At 59.8% G+C, this 15,380-nt stretch overlaps 1 protein-coding gene across 7 annotated transcripts in view; it reads left to right on the plus strand.

Moving 5' to 3' along the window:
- Window positions 1-310: 310 nt before the first annotated feature.
- Window positions 311-15,380, plus strand: part of ATP2B4 (ATPase plasma membrane Ca2+ transporting 4) — a 74,039-nt gene continuing 58,969 nt past the window's right edge. For 6 of the 7 annotated variants that reach the window (XM_064173417.1, XM_064173411.1, XM_064173413.1 and 3 more), the window contains exon 1: window positions 311-478. The gene's annotated coding sequence lies outside the window, so the exon portion shown is untranslated. Of the gene's footprint in view, window positions 479-14,379; window positions 14,757-15,380 lie in introns of those variants that run through there. The other variant, XM_064173412.1, reaches the window with a different exon arrangement.

Raw genomic sequence — 15,380 nt, forward strand, 5'->3', positions numbered from 1 at the left:
GTCCCCCCCACATTGCCCCATACTGCCTGCATGTTTCTGCCCTCGGGGAGATGCCCCCCCCCACATTGCCCGGTACTGCCTGCATGTTTCTGCCCTCGGTGGGTGTCCCCCCCCATTGCCTGGTACTGCCTGCATGTTTCTGCCCTTGGGGGGGGGGATGTACCCACACTCTCGAAGGGTACACGCAGGGTTCTGCCCCGCAGCGAGCACAAACCCCTGCCGCTCTCTCCAGCTCTCTCCCGTCCCCCTTAAGCCGCCGACGGGGCGGGCCGCCACCTTAAGAGAGCCCCTCCCCCGGCGGGCTGGGGCGAGCCCTTCCCAGCTCGGCACGGCTCGGCTCGGCTCCGCACGGGTTGCCATGACAAGCATTTTCTCCCGCTAGCTTCAGGACCGCTCCTCCACCCCCTCCCCTACCCCCCGCCCCAGTCCCCCTCCACCATCCCATGGCCAGTCCGGCACCTTCGTGGGAGCTGAGGCGGTGAGTGCCGGGGAGGGACACGGGGGGGGGCAGTAGGTTTGGGTGTGTGTGTGGGGGGGTTAGAGTTGGTGCTTGGGTTGTTTTGGGTGCTGGGTGGGCGAAAGCGGCGCTCCCACCGCCTCCCAGGATGCGAGCTGGGTGCTACCCCCAGCTGCAGCAGGTGGGGTGAAAGAGTTTGGGGGTGGGGGGGCTCGGTGTGGTTTGTTCCCCTCTTATGGGGCTTCCCAGCCAGCCCTGGGGCGGGGATGTCTCTGGAAGTGAGTAGGATGCCCACGGTTCCTCCACTGTTTTTCATAGTGGGGGTGGGGGGGTGGGGGGGGGGGGCTGCGAGGCGTGGAGCACCTCCCCCCTCCCCTTCCCCACCCCCCCAGTATGAGGGGTGAGTGGGAAGCAGCTCCGGGTTGTGTCCTGCAACTTGTTGCCTGCCCTTCAGAAGTGGGGGGTGGGCGTGGGGCTGTGTTTTCGGTGGGCAGCGTGGGGTAGCACTGCAGAGAGGAGTGGGGAAGGCAGGATGCGACCGCCGTGGGTCGGGCTTCCATCTATCCCAGTCCACGCTGCAGCTTGGCACTGGTGCCAGAGGGAAGGGCAGAGACGGGGAGGGGGGAGCTGGGGGTGGGGGCTTGCTGCAGCCCAAGGACAGAGCGGGGAAGGTGCTGCGTGGGTGGTTTTCCTCATCCCTGGGGTAGGATGGGTGCTACTCCCAGTCTGGAACTGGGTGAGGTGTGTCTGGAGCGGGGAGGATGACCCAGACAGGGTGTTGCGTGGGGCTGGACCCCAGGGTAGGATGGCAGAGTTAGGGAGGGGTTGTGGGTGGCAGGGGTGTGGGGGGGTGGAAGCTGCCTAGTGTTTGCCAACACCACGGTCACGTCCCACACCTCCCCATCCTCCTTCCTGCACCAATCGACTGGATCAAATCCACAGCAGAAAACAGGAGTGGGGAAGGGAAAAAAATAAAGACAAGGAGGGGGGGGGAAGAAGGAAGAAGCAAAGCAGCCAGGCTGTGGCCCACATGGCCAACAGGCAGCAGCCTCTTCCACCTCCGGCACCCTGCCTGCAGCTCAGTCCTGCCTGCACCCTCTCCCGGAGCCTCGGAGCATCCCCTAGGGCTGCCCAGCCTGGCCAGGGACTGGGGTTGTGCCCCTCGAGAGGTTCAGATGACCCCGCTGCCCCCAGACTATGGTTGGGGGGGGGATGTTTGAAGCTGGGTGGTCCCTCCCTGCCTCGCTGGAGGCAAGTGGAGATGTTGAGAAGGGAGGGAGTGGAGGAGGGACAATAGGTTATTGTGCTCTTATCTCCGGAGACCTGAGGTTGGGTGGGGGTTTGGATTGCAAATCTCAAACCAGTGCAGCCAGTTTCTGCCCGTGGATGGGCAGCTGTGGACTGGTACCTAGGGGCAGCGAGCTGGGGTTGGGGGGGGAGGGAGGTGAGTGCTTAGAACTGCCCACGCGGGGCCGGAGGGTACCAGACATGTCCTGAGGCTGTTCTTTGTCCCCTGCCCTGTAGAGGGACGATGCTGCTGCTGTCGGTTGCTCGGGCGGGCAGGGTTTGTGCCAGCTGCCAGCGCTGTGCCAGGCTCCAGACAGTGCCCTCAATCTTTCGCTTCCTTGAGCACTGAAACGCACCTTAATTATTTAATCATGAGCGAGAGAAGCTGACGCCCCCGCGCTCCGCCGGCCCCACCCCGCAGCGGTGCGGGGTTCCCAGCCCACTTCCCACCCGTGACCTGCAAACTGGGCACTCGGATGACCCTCCCCTAGGAAATCCCACTCGTCTCTTTGGGATGCTGTCGGGGTCAGGGGGTGCTGCAGGTGCCCCCCTCCCCTCCTTCTCTTCCTCGGGTAGTGAAGGTTCTCTCAGGCCGAGCGGACTTGGTGGCCTCCCAAATGCTTTTGCTTGCCCAAAGCCCGTCCAGAGGCTGACTCGGATATGGGATTTGCCTGCCCTAAGGTGGGTGCTGCCACCAGTGCCTGGTGGAGGTGCCCACGCCGGGACAGGCAGAGTAGAGCGGGGAAGCAGCTAGCGGGCAGCAAAGCAGAGCTTCCCCATACCTCCAGAGCCCAACCCCTCGGGGTGCTGCCTCCATCCTCCCGCCCATGCCGGCGGTGGGGCCGCGGGTGCTGCCCTGGGCAGGCAGGGACCTCTGCGAAGAGCTTGGCAGCAAGAAGGAGCTGGCTGGCAGCGGGGAGGTGGTGCAAGCGCTGCAGGTAGAGGCTTGAGAGGGTGCTGAGGGCGGGGATGTGCAGGGGGGGCGGAGGGGAGATGCTGGTGGTGTATTTTGCTCTGGGTTGAGATGGTGACGGAGGGAATTCCCTGCGTCTGCTCGTCACGCTGGCGCTGTGGGTCGGGCTCTCGCCGTGTTCTGCGTGCGGAGCAGCTCTCGCTGTTACCGGGGCGAGTGTCGCCGAGCCCCGGAGTCAGCCTCGGGATGAGCGAGTGTCACCGAGCCTTGTGCTGAAGGAGCCTGCATCCACCCTGCTGGACCGAGCCCACCAGCGCAGGGCAGAGGGCAGGGAGGGCTGAGCCGCAGGGTGCCCCGCGTCCTTGGGCAGGGTGAGCAAGAGCAGGGCGGGACTGCTGCTCTGCTCTCCGCTATTGTTTTGCAGTCGAAAGCGCCGGGGTGGAGCTGTGCTCGGAGTTCCCCCCTCTTCACCGAGGCCTTCCCCGGCTGGCAGATGAGTCTGCTCCTTCCCTGCCTGCATCTCGCAGGGCTGTGCGTTCCTTCCAGGTTCCCTTCGCCTCTCTTGGGTGGGTTTTTTCCCCATCTCCTTTTTGTTTTCTTCCTTTCTTTCTTCTTTTTTGTTTTGCTTCTCCTCCCTTTGCTAGGCCCTGGGCAGAGCTTGCCCGCAGTGGTGGCACATGCCTGTTGCAGCAGCCCGCAGGGATTGGAGGGGACAGTGCCGAGCAGCAGGTCTGCAGCAGGGACTTGCTGCTGATGCCTCTTTGCTGCTGCTCCCTGTATCTGTTGCTCCCTAAGGAAGGGCTGGCGGCTGCTGCTGCTGCTTCTGCTGCTTCCTTGCCCAGGGCTCCTCCCCACCAGGGAAGGCTGCGCTGTGCTTGCAAAATCCCTGCTGCTCTCTGGGAACCAGAGGAGAGAAATTCTGGGTTGAACTCCTTGGCAAGGCGTGGGGTGGGCATCCTGCTTGGCTCTGGGTGCTGCTGTGCCACAGAGTGTGTGCTCACTGCGGCAGGGACTGGGGTCCGGGAGGCTTTGGGATGTGGCTGCTTGGTGTGACCAAGGCAATGGGATGCAAATCCTTGGACGTGCTGCAGAGCAAAGAGGTGGCACCTCCCCGGTGGTTGCCCAGCTTCTCTGGGATTTCTGGGAGTGGATCCAGGCAGAGTGAGGGCTGATGACTGATGGTCGTGGGCTGGCTGGAGCCCTCCTGGTTGCAGTGGATAAAGGCAGTGAAGTCCTTTTTGTCACACAAGTGGAGAACCAGTGTGTGGAAGAGGAAAAGAAATGGGTCTGGGTGAGCTGGGAATTTGAACCCATCCCTCTCACCCTCCTGCTGTGCCCAGCAGGGCAATAAGGACCCGTCCCGTGGTGCTGGTGCTGGAGATGCTCCAGGAGGAAGTGGCTTTGCTAGAGGGTGGCAACCTCCCCCCAGCAACCCTCCTCTCAAAATCACAGTGCCTCTTGCCCTGAGCTTTGACTGGCTGGAGGAGAGGGGCAGAGAGGAAGGTGATAGCAGCCTGCCCCCCCTGCCCAGTTGTGGCCAGCTGGATTTCCTGGTGGGATGGGAACAGGGTTTGTGTTTTAGGGTACAGGCCCAGCTTTGGGGTCCTTCAGTGCAGCCAGCCCTGGGAGCCACGTTCTCTGCCACCTCCTGCCAGCCCTTTCAGAGGCCAAACTAATAAAACCTCTGACTTTGATGTTTTAATTAGTTGCTTTTGGCTTTAATGTGGAGGGATAATAGAGTTTCCAAGGACTTATAAAACCTGGCCCTTTATTTGTTCATTAGGAAAAGGGAAAGAAAAACAAAACCCCAAACCCCCCAAAGCAAGGGAAAGGAGGAAAGCAAAATGCTCGAGGTGTGCAGAGCACATGACAAGCTGGTGGTGTGTCACCCACCTGGATGGTGACTCTTTTAAAGCACTAATTAAGTAGCTTAGATCCTAGGAGAGTTGTCTGTGAGTAAGAGGATGAGTTCGGTGTCCTCCCGCGTTTGTGAGCTTCTGGGAGGGGTCTTGGATTTAAACGTGGGAAGCTGAAGCATGTCAGTGTGCCCCCGGGGGATCAGGAATCAGGATCGTGGGGTCCTTGCTCAGGAGCATCCCTCTGCCTGCGCAGCGAGAGGCTGGCCCCAGCCTTGCAAGCATGGCCAGGCCACGGCTGCCCTGGCAGATGGAGAGGGAGGTGGGGACCTTGGCGTGGGTGTGAGGTGGGATGCTGAGTCCTCCCGGGCTGGCTCCCTGTGGGACATCTGTGCTTCTGCGTGGTGCCATCCAGTCCTAAATGCTACGTGGGCCCAGGAGGGGCCAGGCTGCGACGCCAGCCCTGCACACCACCCCCTGCCAAAATCCTGCGGGCAACTCATTTGGGGACGGGGTGGGGGAGGAAGGGAAGGATGGATCCTGTTGGGCAGTGCCAAGGGCTGGCTCAAGAATGTTCCTGGTGTCAGCAAACCCTTCCTGTGGTGAGCCCATGGGGACACAGCAGTCCCCTGTGCCCCCCCTCTCTTCTCAGCCCTGCCCAGCGCAGGCATCTGAGCTGGCACACGGCGGGTGCCCGGTTCGGGGAGCCCTCGTCGGGGATGGCAGGAGCCCAGGGCAGGCTTGGCCACTTGTCTGCGTTTTGTGCTGACAGGCAAACTTCTGCTTCGCTTCCACGGCAGGGATGAGTCGGCAGCCGAAGGAGCCCAGCGGTGCTGGGGGCAGGTCTCCATGCCCCCTCCCCTCCCCCCTTTCCTCGGTCCGTGCCATGGGCTGGCACTTGGCTCCCGCCGGAGCTGCCGGGGGCCGCGGGCAGCGCTGGGCTGCCTGCAGGAGTCCCTACCCGGAAGGGTTTGCCCGGCGGGGCCGGGGCGGGAGGAATCCGATCCCTCCTTTTCCCAGCCCGGGATCCCAGCGAGCTTCGCTTCCCGGGGCCGGGGCCAGCTCCCCGCTCCCCAGCCCCCTGCCTGGCTCCGGCCTCCCGCTCCATCCCGGCTGGCAGAGGAAGGGCTCCACGGCGATCCTGCGGCTCCTGCACCGCCGCTGCCATCTCTTTGTCTCCGGCACGGAAAGGTCAGCCCTGCCTAGCTCGCCAGGCTCCGTTAGGGAGCCGTAAATAAGCCAGCTCTGTCTGCTCCCGGGCCGGCCCCAGCATCCTCCTCTTCCTCCCTGGGCAAGGGAAGGGTTTGTGCGAGGGGAGGGAGCGGGCAGCGGTGCCAGCCGAGGGGGCTGACTGCAGTGCTGCGGAGCCTGGGGGGGGTGGCAGGGTGGGCTGAGGCCTGAGGCACTTGCTTCAGCAGTGGCAGCGTTGTGCCAAGGGGCAGAGCCAGGAGAGCAGCGCTGGGCTCCTTCCCCAGGCTAAAAATAAGCCTCTGGCCCTCTCCCTGCTGTCTCTGCTCCCACCGGGGGGGACACGCGGGGGTGAAGCTGGGCTGGAGGGGACCATAGTGGTGGAACTGGGCTGAGGATCAGAAGGGACCATGGTGGAACTCAGCCTGGCCCTTGCTTGGGTCTGGAGGTGACCTTTGCTCTTTGAGCATCGGATCCAGTGATCAGATTTGCAGGTCCAGGCTCAGATTTCGGACAGAAGGTGTCTGATTTTCAGCACCGTTTCCCACGATGCTAATTAAGGACCCTGCCGCAGCAGCGAGAGCTTTACTGTCCCTTCTCCACCCCTGGCTTGCCCGGGAGGTGCTGATGGCCCCGGCCAGCCCTGTGGCACGTCCTCTACTTTGCTCCTCTTTGCCTCTGTTCCTCCTCTGAGGTGCTCGATGCTTCATCTCTCCGCTTCTGCCCTCCCAGAGGTTCCGTGGCACAGCATCGCCACGCTTCAGCTCTTCACCTCCCTTCCCACCTGCTTGGAAGTAACCCTGGCTGCTGCAGGCAGCTCTGGGGCTGCAGGCAGCTCTGGGGCTGCAGGGATGCTTCTCAACTGGAGCTCAGAAAGCTGCTGTCTTGCTCTGCCCTCTCACAGGTTGTCACTGCTGCAGGCAATGAAGGGGCACAGGGATGAGAAGATGGCTCAGTCGTTGGGCATCTCCCTGCTCTAGCCTCCTTCTGCAGGGGGCTGAAGCCCTCATTTTGTTGGCTCTGCAGGTTGAGCCAGGCTGTACCCTGTGTGAGGAGGAGGAGGGTGTGAAATTCAGAACAGGGTGTCCTGGGCTCCCAGCTTGGCAGGGCACCTGTACAGCCTGGTGCTGGGCTCCCTGCCGGCTGCCTACAAAGGATGCTGTGACATCGCTGCAGCTGGCAGCGGCGTTCCCTGGGCTTCCCAGCACAGCCTCACTCGCTCCACGGGGGCTTCCTGCTGGCACTGGGATCTCCTCTGGGCACGTGGCTGTGCCAGGAGCTCAGATCCAGTGTGGCTGTGGTGATGGAGACAGCCTAGGGGAGACCTAGAGTGGGATGGAAGTGGTGCTCCAGTGGGGATTGGAATTAAATATCCCTGCCTCTGGAGCAGGATGGGTGCAGGAGGAGGGGACAAGGAGGACAGGGAGAGAGGTGGGCGTGAAAAAGAGGGGGGGAGGGAGAGAGGTGGATGGAAGGGTAGGGGAGGAGTGGGTACAAGGAGGGGGGGGAGATTTGTTCAGGGAGGAGGAGAGAAGAGTGCATGAAGGGACAGAGATTGATGCAAGGAAGAGGGGAGATTGGTGCAAGGAGGAGATTGGTGCATGATGGAGATTGGTGCAAGGAGGGGGCTTGCAGGGAAGCAAGGGCAGGCAGGATTTGTGGCTCAGCCAGAGGCTGTTTGGTGATGTCAGGCTGGCAGTGAAAGAGCCTGAGCTGCGGCAGTGGGGGGTGGGCTGGGCTGCCAGGCAAGGCTTCCCTGGTACCTTGTGATGGTCACTTCACTTGTGACATCCCCACTGCTCCAGACAGGGAGGGAAGCTGCCACCACAACCTGCCTCTCTGCAGTGCTTGGCAGAGCTGGCAGAGGCCTGGCTGCCTGTGCCTGGGGGCGCTGGGCGAAGCGAGGCTGCCTTAGCCACAGGGGGCTGGGACCAGCCACTTGGCTGGGCTGTGGAGAAGCTGAAAGTGTGACTGATCTTTCCTGGGTGTCCTAGTGCAGATGTGGCTGTGAGTCACCACATCCTGCTTGGGAAAGTTTGGAGGCTCCAAAACTTCCCTGGGGTGCTGGTAGTCCTTGGGATGGATCCCTGAAGGGTCCTGCTTGGTCCCCTCTTGAACCCTGTGGGAGCAGGGTTGTGCTTTATCACTCAAGGGCATATCTGTGGAGCTGAGGGGACTTTTCCCAAAGCCAGACACCCTTGTGTCCCAGCTGGAGCTGTGAGGTGTGAAGCTCCACAGCCTGCATATTCCAGTGTGACTGGTGCTGGCTATTTTTAGTTGTCCAAATTAAGCTTGCCTAAATGATGTCTTTTGAGGTTTCTTTGAGGGAGGAGGCCTGAAGTGCTGTTATTTCCCAAGTGACGAATTGCTCTTAAGTCTGACCCTGCCTGGACTGTCCAAACATGAAGCCAGATTGTGTTTGGGCAGCGTTTCCTCCTTGGAGAAGCTGCAGGGCACCTCCGGGTGTTTCCCCAACTCCTAGGGGAAGGAAAAGGCAATTAACCGAGCCTCATTCCCCTCCCCGCAGGGGGAAAACCCGACTGTGGAACCTCCTCCTGCTCCAGCATCCCTTGGGATGCCCTGCAGCCCCTATGGAGTGTGAAATTTGGGCTGCTCTTCCCAGGGGCAGCTTGGAATGGCTCCCACGTGCGTTGGGTGCCAAATGCAGCCTGTTGGGAGTTGCTGGGGCAGGAGGCTTGGAGCTGTGGGTCAGAGGTTGCTCTGCAGGTGCCTGGTTTTAAGGGGTGTTCATCCGGGGAGGGGGATCACAGAAACATCCAGGTTGAAAAAGCCCCTCAGGAGCACCAAGTCCAACCAAAAACTCTACAAGATTCACCTTAAACCATATCCCTGAGCACCACCCTTAAACATATCCAGGGTGGGTGACTCCACCATCTCCCTGGGCAGCTCCTTCCAGTCCCTGGCCACTCTCTCCGGGAAAAGCTTTTTCCTAGTGTCCAATCTAAACCTCTCCAGCCTCAGTTTGAGGGCATTCCCCCTCGTTCTGTCTCCAGTTACCTGTGAGCAGAGCCCAGCAGCAGCCTCTCCACGATGTCCCCTCAGGTAGTTAGTTGTAGGCAGCAATGAGGTCTGCCCTCAGCCTTCTCTGAGAGCTGGCTACCCTGGCACCCAGAGGGTGCTCAGGGGCTGGCTGGGTGCAGCCATGGGCTAGGCTCTGGTGAGCCTGCTCCAGGCTCCCTCTCTGCCGCTGAATTCTGCCGTGCTGACTCCTGACCCGTTCGCCTTTCATCTCTTTCCATTTGTTGCTTCCCTTCTTGGCATCGTTTTCCCACTCTTCCCATCTCTCCCTGTCTGTGCCTGCCATCTGTGGCCACACTTCCCTTCTGTGTGTGCCTGGTCTCACCTCGCTGAGCATCGCCTCGGGCACCCTGCGCCGCTTCTACCTAGGGTTTTTGCGGGGTGGGGGGAAGAGAGGGGCAGAATTAGCCTTTTCCTCCTGCTCTCCCTTCCCCTCCCCGCAGCATCTGGGTGTTTCTCTGCAGGGCAGCAGCCAGGGGATCCTCTGGCTCCTGCAGTTGAACGTGAAATGCATCCAATGCCTGCAAGACGTTGCAGATCCTGCTTCTGCAGCGCCGAGCGGCACTTGTGCTGCGTGCAGGTGTCCTCCGCTCGCCGCGGCCAGATGCAGCCCGGGGTAAGGAGGCTGGAGGTGTTTCCTGCCCTGTCTGGCACTTCTATTCAGGGGATTGTCCCTTTTCCCTTTGGAAAAGGACAATAAGGGATCCTCCCTTCCTCCTCCCTCCACTCCCCGGACGCAGCTGCCTGGGCAGACCCAGCTTTGCTGTTCTCTCAGCCCCTGCGAGCTCGCTGTGCTCCAGCCCCACGCCAAAGGATTGCTTTGGGCACAGCATTGCCAGAAAAATGGACCCAGAAAAAGCAGGCAGAGAGATGAGGGGGAAAGGATTCCTCAAATCTCAGCCCCTGCCTGGCTGCCTGCCCTTGAGGGGCTGCTTGAGAGCAGGGTGGTCTCTGGGCACAGCAAGCCCAGGTGGTGCTGGGGAACCCTGGACTAAGCCAAGCTCCCCCTTGCTTTTGCATTGCTGCTTTCCTTGTTCCATAGAGGGCAAAGCCAGGGTCCCCTGGGACGGGGTCAGAGGATGGTGCAAAAGGCTGATGGTGAGGATGATGAAGGATCCCACGTGCATGAGGCAGCTGGGAAAATGTAGAGGCAGAGTAGAGCAGCCAGAGTCTTGAGCAGGGAGGGGATTGGAGCAGGCTGAGCAATCCTGGGTAGGATGCTGAGAGCAGGAGGAAGAGTAGGGGAAATGGTGCCCACGTGAAAGCTCAGGCAGTGGGGGTGGGTTTTGTGCTTTCTTGGGTGGGTTTTGTGCTTTCTTGGGTGGGTTTTGTGTTTTTTTTTCCTGGTGGGTTTTGTGTTTTCCCAGCTGGATCTGAAGCAGGCTCACCCCTGGCACTGCATCCCCCAGCCGGGCGCCTGCGTGCCCGCACCCCGCAGCCCAGTAGCAGCCTGGTGCTGGGTTTGGGTGTTGCTGGGGAGGTGCCAGGAGCACTGCTGGCCACTTGTTTCCACTCCCTATGGATCTGCCTGCTCGCTGCCAATGCAGTGCCCCTAACACCCGGATTGCAGCAGTAATCTCTGCCCTATCGCTGCTAAAGCCACTATTATCCCCAGCTTAGCACTGGTGCTTAGATACCTACCTGTATAAGTGCTGGCCAGAGGCAGGGATGCTTCTAAAGCCTCCCACAGCTCCTGCCACACCAGTACAAAGTGGCTGGTGTCCCACAGTCACCTCGGGTGACCCTGGGGCCATGCCAGGCTCGGTCATGCCACAGAGGGCTGGTTTGTGCCTCTTGCTTGCAGGCTGGGTAGAGGCTTCAGAACTTTGGGACTGGCTCTGTGCTATGGTGGAGGTGCCAGGTGATGTGACCCTTTCCAGCCTGTGTTCTTGTCCCCATTGCATCTTGTCCAGCAAGTCTCAGGCCTTGAAGCAGAGCTCAACCCAAGGTTGGGACTCTTGGAATTGTGGCAGATTCAGCAGGAGGTTGTTTTGGGAGGGGGGGGAGATGACCTGCAGGCTGCCCAGCACCATGAGGGGCAATGAATGGGCATGAAGGATGCGTACAGGGGCAAAGCCTGGGGTATGGGTCAGCACTGGAGGGGCTGGAAGTCACCAGCCTACCTGGGGGCATGCAGGAAGTGGGAGTCTCACCAGTGCCTTCCCACTGGCACTCGAGGGAAGGGCTGTCCCAGTTCCTCTGGGTTACTGGTGCAACTGGGAGCTTCTGGGGTGTTGCCCAAAGCACAGGGGGAGGGAGTGCATGGAGCTCCAGACATTGCATAAACAGGATGGCAGGGCCAGGACAGTGCCAGGTGCCTCTGGCACAAGGGTGTGTGTGGAGGTGGAGACAGAGACCAGAACTGTGCCAGGCACAGCAGTGCCCAGCACGCTGGGGCAGATCGAGGTGGCAGTGGTGTGTCAACAGGTCTGGTTTTAGAGTGCAGGAGTGGTTGCAGAAAGGAACCTGGGGCTGCTGGGAGAGAGGAGCTGAAGAGGAGGCAGCAGTGCCCAGGTGGGCAGCAGAGCCAGTGGCATCCTGGGCTGGCTCAGCAGCAGTGTGGGCAGCAGGACAAGGGAGGTTCTTGTGCCCCTGTGCTCAGCACTGCTCAGGACACCCCTGCAGTGCTGTGTCCAGTTCTGGGCTCCTCCATTGCAGAGAGATGTTGAGGTGCTGGAAGGTGTTTGGAGAAGGGCAGCAAGGCTGGGGAGGGGGCCTGGAGCACAGCCCTGTGAGGAGAGGCTGAGGGAGCTGGGGGGGTGCAGCCTGCAGCAGAGGAGGCTCAGGGCAGAGCTGATTGCTGTCTGCAGCTGCCTGCAGGGAGGCTGTAGCCAGGTGGGGTTGGGCTCTGCTGCCAGGCAGCCAGGGCCAGAAGAAGGAGACCCAGCCTGAAGTTGTGCCAGGGCAGGTCTAGGCTGGATGTTGTTAGGAAGTTGTTGTCAGAGAGAGTGATTGGCACTGGAATGGGCTGCCCAGGGAGGTGGTGGAGTGGCTGTGCCTGGTGGTGTTTGACAGATGTGTGGGCATGGTTCAAGTAGGTTCTTGGGGCACATTTGCCCTTGCCAGCAGCAATTTGGGACTGTGAGAGCCAAGACTGAGAGCCTGCAAACTGCCTTCCAGGGGATGGTGACAGCTGGAAAGCAGAGCACAGAGGTGAGAGACCTGCTCTGAAAGGGTCCTTTGTGTAAAAGCCTCACTGGGGCCTTCACTCTGAGAAGGACATTGAGAGGCTGGAGCGTGCCCAGAGAAGGGCAATGAAGCTGGGGAGAGGTCTGGGGAAGAGAGCTGGGGAGGAGCAGGCTGTGAGGGAGCTGGGGGTGTGCAGCCTGGAGAAGAGGAGGCTGAGGGGAGACCTTCTGGCTCTCTACAACTCCTTGGAAGGAGGCTGGAGTGAGGGGGTGCTGGGTGGTTCTCCCTAGTAACAGGGCATAGGATGAGAGGAAATGGCCTCAGGAGGTTTAGGTTAGAGAATAGGAACAATTTCTTGGCTGCCAGAGTGGTTAGGGATTGGCAGAGGCTGCCCAGGGAGGTGGTGGAGTTCCCATCCCTGGAGGTGTTCATGAACTGTGTGGCCATGGCACTTGGGGCCATGGTTTAGTGGCCATGGTGGTGTTGGGTTGCTGCTTGGACTGGATGAGCTTAGAGGCCTTTTCCAGCTGAAAGACTTCTGTGATGCTAGAGAAAGATGCAGGTTTTGGTAGCTTCTCTGCTTCCTTCTGAGTCCCTTCTGTGCTTAAAAGCCTGCTGGGTGCTGTGAGCTGCTCTCCATCAGTGCTGCCTTGCTGGGATGCTTCTCCTTAGCTGTTGGCAGCGTGGGGAGCCTGGGCCAGCAGCCTGTGGTGGAGGAGGTGTCCAAGTAATGAGTGGCCATGGCACTTGGGGCCATAGTTCAGTGGCTGTGGCTGTGGGTGGCTGGACTGGATGATCTTGGAGTTCTCTTCCACCTGAAGCAGTGCTGTGACCTTTGGGATGTAGCTGCCTGCAGGAGGCAGAGCCAAGGCTGCTGTGTCTGAAGTGGGGTGAGGGCTGGGGTGCCCAGGATGGGCACTCCATGAATTAGATGATCTTTAAGGTGTCCCTTCCAAGCTAAACCATCCTATGAATCTCTGGCCACCCTGTACCCCTGTGCCACCCTTTTCCCTGGCATTTCACTTCACTCCCTTCCCCCCCCCCCCCCCCCCCCCCCCCCCCGAGTCCTCTCTCTGCCTGTGCAGCTTTACTTTCCTATTAACTCCCTGAGCAGACTCCTGCTGTTCACTGAAGTCACTTCTGCAGCCACAGGATGCACGGAGTGGTGGGGGACAAGGAGTGGGGACCCCAGAAGGCTTGTGTGAAGCTGGGGGTGTGCCTGTGCCACCCTTCTCCACCACTCTGCCTTATCCCAGCAACTGGCTCCCATTTGCCTTGGATGCATTTTCTTTCCTCCTTTCCCCTGCCCCTCCCCATGCTCTCCTGGCCCATCTGGCACTCTCCTCTTATTTATTGGTGCATATTTTCCAGGCTCTGATTTTCTTTCCTGTCTTTCTTTTTTTTTTTTTCCCCTTTCCCTCTGCTGCTCTGCCCAGATTTGTGTTCTCCTGATGGCACCGAGGGGGAACTTTTGCTCTTTGCAAATCCGGTGCCCAGGGATGAAGGTTTGGCATTGGGTTGGTTTTTGCTTTGCTTTTCCTCATCTAAACATTGCCTGATGAAGGTATTGGTGATGAAGGTTTGGCATTGGGTTGGTTTTTGCTTTGCTTCCCTCATCTAAATAGGGCTTGATGAAGGTATTGGTGATGAAGGTTTGGCATTGGATTGGTTTTTGCTTTGCTTTTCCTCATCTAAACATTGCCTGATGAAGGTTTGGCATTGGGTTGTTTTTGCTTTCCTTCCCTCATCTAAGCATTTGCCTGATGAAGGTTTGGTGATGAAGGTTTGGCACTGGGTTGGTCTTTTAGTTTCCTTCCCTCATCTAAACATTGCCTGATGAAGGTTTGGCATTGGGTTGGTTTTCTGCTTTCCTTCCCTCATCTAAACATTGCCTGATGAAGGTTTGGTGATGAAGGTTTGGCGCTGGGTTGGTTTTCTGCTTTCCTTCCCTCATCTAAACATTGCCTGATGAAGGTTTGGTGATGAAGGTTTGGCACTGGGTTGGTATTTTGCTTTCCTTCCCTCATCTAAACACTGCCTGATGAAGGTATTGGTGATGAAGGTTTGGCATTGGGTTGGTTTTTGCTTTGCTTTCCTCATCTAAACATTGCCTGATGAAGGTTTGGTGATGAAGGTTTGGCATTGGGTTGGTTTTTTACTTTCCTTCCCTCGTCTAAACATTGCCTGATGAAGGTTTGGTGATGAAGGTTTGGCATTGGGTTGGTTTTTTACTTTCCTTCCCTCGTCTAAACATTGCCTGATGAAGGTTTGGTGATGAAGGTTTAGCATTGGGTTGGTTTTCTGCTTTCCTTCCCTCATCTAAATACTGCCTTTCGCTCTTCTGCCTCTCTGCTCTCTTGCTCGCTCTCTCTCTCCCTCCCTCCTTCCCTCCCTTTAATTAGACTTCTTACTGCATGGAACAGTTTGCAGTTATATATGGAAAACAGCCTACACTTTCCCAGGAGCAGGGCATGTTGGGAAGGGAAGCAGGGAGCAGGAGGAGCGATCGCCCTGGGAGCGCCGCGTGTGTTTTTCCTATCGCAGGGCACACTTTTGCCAGGCTTTGCTTTCTTTTAACCCTTTGGGGGGGCAGAGAAAGGAGCTCACAGCCTGCCTTTCTGCCTCTCTCCTCCTCCTCCTCCTCTCCTTCACACACACTTGTTGCTTCTCCTTTTGCCTGGGGAGGGGGTGGGGAACAAACCATCTCCGCTCTGCTTGGACTTCGGTCAATGGCTAAAGAATGGATCTGCCGCCCGCCGGATGCAGCCTGAGGAGGGAGAGTCGGCGGCTGGGATCGGAGGAGCCGCAGGGTGCCCTGCGCTGCATCCAGCTGGGGATGTGAGCCGGAGCTGGGACTGCGTGGGAGCCCTCGGAGCAGGCAGGAGCTGTAGGTGCCAGGGCCAGGGGGTGCCCAGCCCCTGCCCAGCTTCGCTCACGTGGCGAGGAGGAGCCTTGCTCTTCCTCCAGCCCTTCCCTCCGTGTCCCCCCCAGGGCTGCTGCCAGCCTCGGCGTCGGGATCTGAGCCTTAGGTCACCCCCAGCCTGCTCCTGGGTGCTGCTGTGTGTGTGGGGGGGGGCGCGACTTGGGCTCGCTGGGGCTTCCCCTCTGGTGCAGCTCCGCTTCGGTGGGGAGGGACGGGACGGGACACTCCCTGCTCAACCCACCGACTTTCCCCCCCGTGGTGGCGAACAAGTTTCGCTTCCCCTGCCTCAGTTTCCCCTGTTATGAGCCGGGGGGGGTGGGGGGGAGGCTGTGTGGCTGTTGCTGCCGGGTCGGGTTGCCCGCGGGGGGGGGGAGCGAGCAGCCGACCGCAGCGCTCCGGCGGACCAGGTTAGTGCTGCGCTTGCCCGGGCTGTGCCCTCTGCTTCCCCCCAGCCCCGACGGGGCTCAGCCTCTCTCCTCCTGCCCTCCAGAAGCAGCAGATGCTTCTTCCAGCCGCTGCTGGGAGGAAGTGACAGGACCTATTTTAAGCCCCCCCCCCCCCCCCCCCCCCCCCGGGGATCTTCAGGGT

This window comes from Pogoniulus pusillus, chromosome 39 (assembly GCF_015220805.1).
Source record: "Pogoniulus pusillus isolate bPogPus1 chromosome 39, bPogPus1.pri, whole genome shotgun sequence".
NCBI lineage: Eukaryota > Metazoa > Chordata > Aves > Piciformes > Lybiidae > Pogoniulus > Pogoniulus pusillus.